We start from the raw sequence: 9,684 nt of genomic DNA on the forward strand, positions 1-9,684 counted from the left end.
CATAATCTTAAACCTTTTGAAAATATCTTAGTTTCAAGGCTTTAAAAGAAAAGAAAATAGACAACAAGATAACTTTTCAAGCTTTTTACAGATGCTCAAAATCGCTGCAGTACAATAAACATGCATCAGCAGAATTTCAGAGCTTACTGCTCTCGGTCTGAGGCTGGACGGCACGTTTGTCTTTAAGCTAATTGTTGCTGCAGACTGACATGAAAGCTGTGTGATTGCAGCCATGTGAGCGACTTTACTCAGTTAAAGGCTGAGAAAGAAAATGAGAAATAGCCGTTCTGACTGTTCAGGATGCAAACAGCACTTTAAAACAAAAGCATCTTAGCTGGATTGTGCAGAGAGAATAAGGGAACTTGGTCTGTGACAAACAGACTCATTATGAGCAGAGTAGAAGTTTATTTATGGATTTGGATTACCATCCCCTTGCTAAGGCGTTGATACTTTAATTAGCTTCATCAGTCATCGCGATAATGCCGAATTTGTCGCTTTCTTATTGCTCCCCTGCAAGTTGGATGGTTTTTGCTTTGCTTGTGTGACCTGCTTGCTACAGCACATGCTGAAGGAGCTCATCCTCCCAAACCTCCTGTTCTCGGCTGTTGTTACAGCAAGTCGCCATCACTCTCCTTGATGAATGCAGAGTCTGGTCGCTACAGAGAAAAAAGAACAGAAATAAAGTTTTATCTGTGCAATTACTGGGGGAGGACAGTAATTTAGTTATTTATGGTCGGTTATATGCCTTTGTGTATGTATGTGTGCATATATATATAACACACAACACCCAGCACGCCCCTGTGGGCGGTTTATCCTTCAAGCTCGGGTCCTCTACCAGAGGCCTGGGAGCTTGAGGGTCCTGCGCAGTATCTTAGCTGTTCCCAGGACTGTGCTCTTCTGGACAGAGATCTCCGTTGTTATTCCCGGGATCTGCTGGAGCCACTCGCCTAGCTTGGGAGTCACCGCACCTAGTGCTCCGATTACCACGGGGACCACCGTTACCTTCACCCTCCACATCCTCTCGAGCTCTTCTCTGAGTCCTTGGTATTTCTCCAGCTTCTCGTGTTCCTTCTTCCTGATATTGCTGTCATTCGGAACCGCCACATCGATCACTACGGCCGTCTTGTTCTGTTTGTCTACCACCACTATGTCTGGTTGGTTAGCCACCACCACCATATATATATATATATATATATATATATATATACACACACATGTATGTGTGCGTGTGTGTGTATTGTGTGGTTTACATATTGTTGATTACGTTGCTGTGCTTGAGAGTCACCATCTACCGGAACCAAATTCCTTGTATGTGTTTGCGCATTTACTTGGCCAATAAACGCGATTCTGATTCTGATTTGGTTTTACCAAAGCAGTAGCTTGTTGTGTTTCCAGTCGCAGGGAACATTTCCAGTTTATGCTACCCAAGGTTTATTACTGTGCTTCAGACACTGCAGTGTTAGTATTACCAGTGGAAGTCAGCTATTTGATGTTTCAACATAAACACTACCCCATATCACTGTTATCCAGATGGGAAAATAATATTTGTGGGAACTCTGGGTAACCCAAGAAGCCACGAAAGGACTTGAGCCAAAATAAAATGCAAAGCTCCAAAATCAGTCAGCACAATAAACACAACTATCGCATTTCCAATTATCACGGCTGTCTCAACTTCAGTGCAACTTATATTTTGCTATATATTATTTTATAATTGCTATGAGAATCAATTGTTGTGTGTTTTCTATCGGTTTACCCACTGAATCTTGTTTCTGCTATAGCAGCCTTGCTTTGCCCTCAGGGACCAATAAGATCTCATCCAATCGATGCAGTTCTACCCTGCCACCAGTTATATGACTGTTACCATCCAGATGTTGCCTGTAGTGAGTTAGTAATTGTCTGCAACACCAGATGTTCATCTGGGTGAGCCTGAAATCGCCTGATGAACTTCATTTAATGTATTGTTTAATCAAATGAATAAAAATATAAAAAATAATATAAAATCAGATTTTAAACCAAAGAGTATATTTTGTTCTCTAAGCTGTTTTCTGTTCTTCATGCCAACATTAAGTATTTTATCACTTTTGTGATGCCCTCAACTCATTTTTTATTATTCAGAGTCATAAAACAGCCATAAAACTGTGGTTTTAGTTCCACGCTGGAACACACATGAAACATTTAAATCATCCTGCGTGCATTTTCTTTCTTTCAGTAGCAGCTGTTTGCTAAGCACACGGAGGCATGTATTACTACACAACACTATGGAATCAAATTCTGATGTAGGAGCTTCATATTGGTACCTTAGTTGCATCTACTAAAAATCTTAGACAAGTTCAACTCTCAGTCACCTTGATGTCAAAGTCCAGCCTTAAATTAAGTTAAATTAAATGAATGTACCACCTGTTCAGCTGTTACTAAGAGGACAGTTGGCTGTAGAGACCAGTAATCCTTCTGTTTATTTCTGCTGATGACATGGGAGTGTGTGGAGACTGACTTCCTGCTGCCCCCCCCCACACCCAGTGGACATTGTAGGAACTGCAGCTTAGGAACCTAATTTTAGGGCAACGGTAGGACTGATGGCAATGAATACGATATCATACTTAATTCACACACAGAGAATTATTTGAGAGTCCAATCTCCTCCTCACTCCTCACACAAAATATTAGGTTAGGTGCTATCTGCACGCGCTAAACATCAAGTGTTTTAACAAAACAGAACACTATAAAAATGTTTAAAGGCAACAAAAATTTTGTATGTATGTGCTTTCCACTACAGCAGCTTGATGTGGATATATTGCTGCTGTAGACATTAAATAAGAGCAGGATATCGATAGCAGACGATTCAGCACCTCGCTGAAACTCATAAACATAAATTTGCTGATGATGGTTCCCTACTGAGGTCAAGAGCACTCATAAATGACAGAGCAGTGCACAACATCAACCAAGGCTTTGACTCGGCTGAAGAAAGTGAGCATGCTTGAAGAAGCAGAAATCCTCAGTGGCAAGGACATAATAAAAAAAAAATAAAAAAATAAAAGTAGTTTGTTTAATTTTTTCACCAACAGATGAGCTTTTAGTAAATCTAGTGTTTGCGTTTGTTTACAGACAGAGAATGCAGTACAGTCACTTCCAAAAAGACAAAACCTGATTTATGAACCATGTTTTAATCTTTGGTTCCCCTGATATTGGCTGTTTGGATTATTGTTTAATGTTACTTTCTTTTAATTTTAGTATTTTTGTGATGTATTTGAATTTTGTAATAATGTTACATGTTTGGATTCTGTCTTGACTTTATTATCCTTTCATCAGTGCAGCTTTGTATCAGGTTTGCTGTGAGTTTACTCATCCCTGAATAAGAGAGTTGTGCATGTATGTCGGCATGTACATGTCTCACCAAATGTATGAGCAGTCTTGGGAAGGTTACTTTTAAAATGTATTCCACTACAGATTACAGAATACATGCCCCAAAATGTATTTTATAACGTATTCCGTTACGTTACTCTCTGGATTACTTAATATATTATCATGCTGTTTATATGGGCGATCGTGGCTCAAGAGTTGGGAGTTCGCCTTGTAATCGGAAGGTTGCCGGTTCGAGCCCCAGCTTGGACAGTCTCGGTCGTTGTGTCCTTGGGCAAGACACTTCACCTGTTGCCTACTGGTGGTGGTCAGAGGGCCTGGTGGCGCCAGTGTCCGGCAGCCTCGCCTCTGTCAGTGCGCCCCAGGGTGGCTGTGGCTACAATGTAGCTTACCATCACCAGTGTGTGAATGTGTGCGTGAATGGGTGGATGACTGGATATGTAAAGCGCTTTGGGGTCCTTAGGGACTAGAAAAGCGCTATATAAATACAGGCCATTTACCATTTACAACTACATGAAAGTGATTTATTACTCTTACTGATGGTCCACGGCTCCGAACCATAATAAAGGGACATTTGGCTAATACGTCGGGTTCCGTGTCGGGCTCGTAGCTGAAAAATAGCTTTACTTTGTTGTCTGGGTCAACTTTGCTAGCGAGAGACAGAGAGAGGCGTTGAAATGCTGCTCCAACGGAACTTATTGTTTCAGAGGAAAACACTAACACGGTGTACAGTCGAGTCTTAATAGCTTACTTACAACTGGGTTCCTCAGGCACTCTTCTTGGCTGCAGTGGTTATTATTATATTTACATGCTTCCAGCTCCCGTTTCTGCTCGATGACAGCTCATAATTTTCCTTTTTCTCTCCCTCCTCGCGCTCACAGACACATAACGGGTATGGCAGTCCATTCTCCCTGCAGCACGGACTACACTGCCCATGAGGCTACATTCTTCAGGGCTATGCCTGTAGCATTCTGCTTAGCACAACAACAACAACAACAAAAAGGTGTTCTCTCACCCAGGAAGCACACAGTCGCAGAGAGAATGCGCGTCACCCTGTAACCATGGCAACTGTAACGCTGCCGCCTGGAACAACAGAACATAGCTGTCAAACAAAACCCAAACAATCCTGACCAGTGACAATATGAAACAGGAAAATACCGCCGTGTAATCCATTTATTTTAACAAAGTAACTGTATTCTAAATACCACTTTTTAAACGGTAACTGTAACAGAATACAGTTACTCATATTCTGTATTTTAAATATGTAACGGCGGTACATGTATTCCGTTACTCCCCAACACTGTGTATGAGACATGTATCTTGTGAGACAGCGTTGAGGTGGCAGATAGGTTTAAGGTGAGGAGTAGGAAGCCCACTGAGGTTTCATGATTACCTGGGCTTTTAGCGGTCTGGAATGTGATCTGCACCCACTCTGTTTACTTTAATGGACAAATGGAATTTTCTTTTTAGCAGTTTTAGAATACATAAAGAATAAGCTACGGTCAGCAACAACACTGACTGAATTCAGCTGGAGACCTAAATCCACATAAATTAGTGAATACTGGAGTAGCAGCACAGGTCGACTAATACCCTGTACTCAAAGAAAACTGCAGTTCACAACGTTATTGTGTGACTTATTTGTAAGTAGTTCTTCACGCTGTACTACCTCACCTTAATCCACACATGCCAAATCCCATTTTCTGGAGAGCTTTTGAAGTCTCTGACTCTATCCTCTTTGACTAACTGTCTAACTACAGTGTGTTGGCATCACTGCTGGAGTGGTCCCCTGGTTTCAGTCATATCTTGCTGATTGGACACATTATATCACCTTAAGAGACGCATGTTCCTCTTCTGCCCCAATATAGCAAGATGTGCTGTGCTGGGACCCTTGCTTGGTCAAATCATCCACCACCATTGGCTGAGCATCCACTGCTATGCTGATGATGAACGATTATATCTTCATATCTTCACATTAAATTTTGCACTCCCTTGTCAAATGCCTGGAAAGCATCAAAATTTGTAAACCAACTTTGTCAATATGAAGAACATTCAAACTGAACTCTTGATTGTGGCTCCTATTGTCATTGATTCCAAAAGTAGCCATTCCTCTCCTTAACGTGACTTGATGCTTCATCGTACCATATCTGGAAGTCTGCCACCTGGGTGTCGTTTAGGATTCCACACTCTCATTTACATCAAATCCATCTCTAAATCTGCATAATTTCTGCTGCCCCAAGGCTATATCCAGGCCTTTGCTCTCAGACTCAGCAGCTGAAACCCTCATTTGTGTATTCATAATCTCCTGCCTGGACTCCACCGATGGTGTTCTATTTGTTCTACCTTCAACGATCGCCCATAAAAAAAAAAAAACACGAGCAAACAGCAGTAGCAGGCGTCCTGACTGGATTCTACGTTAGCATAGATCCCTCCAGAGTTTTGTGCACACGGTTTAGGTAAAAATGAAAAAGGTTGAAGTTTTACATTTAGTTCAGTATTACCTGTTGCCTGTGTCTTTGTCTTTTGGGAAAATACTTTACACAACTAATGGCTCAAAGAGGATTCCTTTTTTTTTTTTTTTTTTTACTGTGCTGCAATTGTTTACTGGATTATTTGTGCCATTAATTAGTGTCAACTAATTTTTATTCAATCTCCGCACAGGATATGCTTGTGAAGATGGAATATGGGGGAGAGCAGAAGTGCGTTGAAGTTCCACAAAGGGATGAATGAAGGACATGCATATTGTATTGAAGAAATAAGTGATGAGAATGCTGTTATTTGCATTTACCAGCTCACCTATGTCAAACCTTTTGATAAACAAAATTCTAATGAAAGTGAGAACATGTATACTGTTACATCTTTCAGAAAATGTTTTGAAATTGTGGTGCACAGTTCAGAATAAATGTTTTTAAAAAACCTTTGCGTCTTTTTAGTAAATGTTTATTTCCAAGAGAAATTTCTAGAAGTTCAGAACAGTAAAATTCCCACTTTTTAGAATGAATTAGAAGATAACTCTTACGTAGTTAAACTAAAATACTCTTTGAGAGTTAATATATAAACTCTTAACACCAAGTGATAAATTATCAACTCCAGACAGATTTGGTGTTTAACACTAAATCAGAGTTTTAACGTACCAACTCTCCAAAAAGAGTTAAATTCTCTGGTGTGGACCCATATAGACACTTTAATAGTGTTGAAATCAAATCCGACAGTGTTAATTTGGACATGCTGGATTTGCTGTGTATGTTCAGAATGGTCAGGTCCCATATTTCCTTTACATTCCTTCATGCCCTTGCTCCATCAGATCTCCCCCTTCGCTACACTGCATCTCTGACTCATGTTCCTCAGTTAAAGGCCCAATTTTCATCCCTCACAACAGAAGAACATGTCCCCCTCTGAGATTTGCAATGCCCCATCTCTGGACATTTTCAAAAAAAAAAGCAGATGAAAGATGTCATCTACTGACTGAAGATTTTTGCCTTTGAGTCTTTTTTTGTGTGTATAAATCAAGCTTTTGTTCTTTGAAACTTGCTCTAAATCTAAGTTATTAAACTTATTGTTTTTATTGTTTATTGTTCTTTGTCTCCCATTGCTTCATGTCCACTGGTTACATGAAGTGGCAAGCTCCTGGGATTGGCTGATAATTCTAACAACTGACTGATGGTTGAATGATTTGGCTGATATGGAGATGAGATGAGAAGGAATGAGATGCGCCTTATGAGGACTGAAAACGAAAATATTGTTTGTGCATTCCTTGGGTTTTACAGACTGGTGTCTTACAGACACTCGGACGGTCTAACCTCATTCCTGTGTGACACGGTTGTGAGTGCATGCCATTTTCTTTACAGCATTGCCTCGTGTCTAGAGGTGAATGAGCATGACATAGTAAAGCTCCGAGTGTAACAGAGAAGGTGTGTGGATCAACACATAGATGACAAAACTTCATTTCCAATAACAGCAAAAGCAGTGCCCTGTGCCACTTTCACACTCTGACAGTGCACTCTCCACCACATGGATGCATTTTACAGATGCTCTGTACATGACAAAATGTACATCTTTGACCTCCAGCTGAGCTGAAGTAAATCAGCAAAGTCTCCAAACTTCTGTGAAGCCTTCTTCACTGCTATGTAAAAACTCATGATTCATGACTGGGTGGCAGGGCCTGATGAAAGCCTTCACCCAGAATTTATCAACCATGAATAAACAGAACAGCGTAAACATCACACCATTGTTTTGATAGTATTTGCCTGCTATCAAATAATTGAACTGAATTGTATTTTCCTTCTATCTATATGATATTCACATATTAATTAAGATTACTGTGGACTTTGGTTTAGCAGTGAAATGTGCTACCACTGAAAAATATTGAAAAAGGGAAGTAAAGGACAAAAATGTCAAAATCTGATCTTCTGGATCAGGAGAAGCCTCACAGTTGATGCATACGTCTTTGCCAGAAGAAGCAGATCTTCCACCAGGACTGCCCTGGAGGCCTTTTGCTAAACACATGTGAGTTCTGGTGACCTGGACACAGAGTTGCACACTGAACCTTTCAGTTCACAGTATGCTGGGCTGCAAAGCTTAAAATGTACCAAATACAAAGCTAATTGTCATGCAGGGATGGTGAGAAAAATTCATCAGTGGAAGAAAATGTGCCAAATGGAGGATTTGACCTACATCAGCTGGTGACTGGGAACTTTTCAGTGAGCTCTGTGGCTGCCAGTCGCCGCAGGTGGAGCTGAGCTGGAGATCTGACATTAATTAGGAGGAAGAAGACAGTTTCCCTGAATCTGTCACGCCTTCTCATCAGCTGTATGACTCCCAATCTGTCCAAATTTCTCTGTAGCTCTCCAGGAAATATCTACCTGTCCACCTGTCTGTATAGAAAATCAGTCTATCCACAGTGCAGCTTCTTGCTCTGGACTGTGAGTTTTGATTAATGGTTGAGCCGTGAGTCAGATTGCAGTAATTGCAGACTGACTTTCAGTGCTTTTTTTTTTTGTGCCAGATTTCCTTTCCATTACTCACCGACATACCTCCAGCTCAAGTGTGAGCACTCTACAATGTCTTCCGAGTTAGTGTCAAATTGGGAGCCAACCAAGGCTAACAGTCTTTAGACTTTTTCAGCAGATCTGAGTCATAACGCCCGCGGAGAAAACCAGAGGATGGGAGAGTTTGCTGGTGTTTATTTGGAGAGTGGCTTAGCCGAACTGCAAGCTGGCGATTTGATCATCCCTGCTGTCCACTCCTAACTCGGCCCTGTCTAATACTATAACCACAGCCGTAACCTGGTTTCACCTTTTTCACCTTACTCAAATGCTAACACCGCCTTAAAAAAATCAGCTGAACTAAATTCCCTTTAATTAAATTAAAAGCAACAACATTTGAACACGAAAGTCACAATCTGAAGAGGCGAGGTTGGAGGCCAAATAAACAGGCTTCTTCTTTGTGTTCCCTGATTCACTCCTGGACAGTATTCATCGTACAAATAATAGTGTGGTCCAGTACTGCCCACCTTTGAAATTAAAATTAGGCCAAGGTGGAAACGCTGGAAACTGCTGTTCTTCTACTGACCACATGAAGCTTAGTTTAACACAGTGGTCCTGTTAAAATTAGCGAATGACAGAGCACACGTACAGCACCAGGACTCTCACCTCACAGTATTCACCACCGAGGCTCCTACGATCCTTATGTGTGTAGCTGAAGGATGATTCATTAAGCTCAGTTTGGATATTAAAAATTTTCTACTTAATATTCGGGGAAAACAAAGATGTTATAAAAGAAAACTGTCATGTTTTTATTTATTTTCCATCCTCCAAAAGTGAAACCAGCAGAAACGATGTTATAATTCTATCCAGCACCTGCACATCATCTTCCAGTAATCTGTATCCATATTATCTGACACAGGAGGCGAATCCACCCCAAATCCTTCAGTGTCACAGAACTGATTTAATTTTTCTTTACTGTGGTAATCTCATTTTTGTTTAGCTGAGTGAGACTGTTAATAGCAAAGCTGTTTTGTTGAATGTGCAAACCTGTTATTTGTGGTGTCTCAAAACATAAGAACTGCTTTGTAAAGATGAATATTTCAAATGTTTTGAATGTTTAACTGAAGCTCACTGAACTGAAACCCAGACAGTTTAGAACCGGAGGAGCCGTTTCTATGACAAATGTGCAAACTCCATATTTAAAATGTGTATTGCTTTTCATTTTTACTGGTTTAACCTTCGGTGTTATTCTTGAAGTCTCTGGATTGATTTTGGCAAAGTAACTAAGTACTCCGCTCACTAACACATCTGCAGCCACAGTGAGAGGGGAAATTTTCTTTCATAAT

The sequence above is a fragment of the Aulonocara stuartgranti genome (assembly GCF_965226115.1).
Source record: "Aulonocara stuartgranti genome assembly, chromosome: 2".
Classification (NCBI taxonomy): Eukaryota; Metazoa; Chordata; class Actinopteri; order Cichliformes; family Cichlidae; genus Aulonocara; species Aulonocara stuartgranti.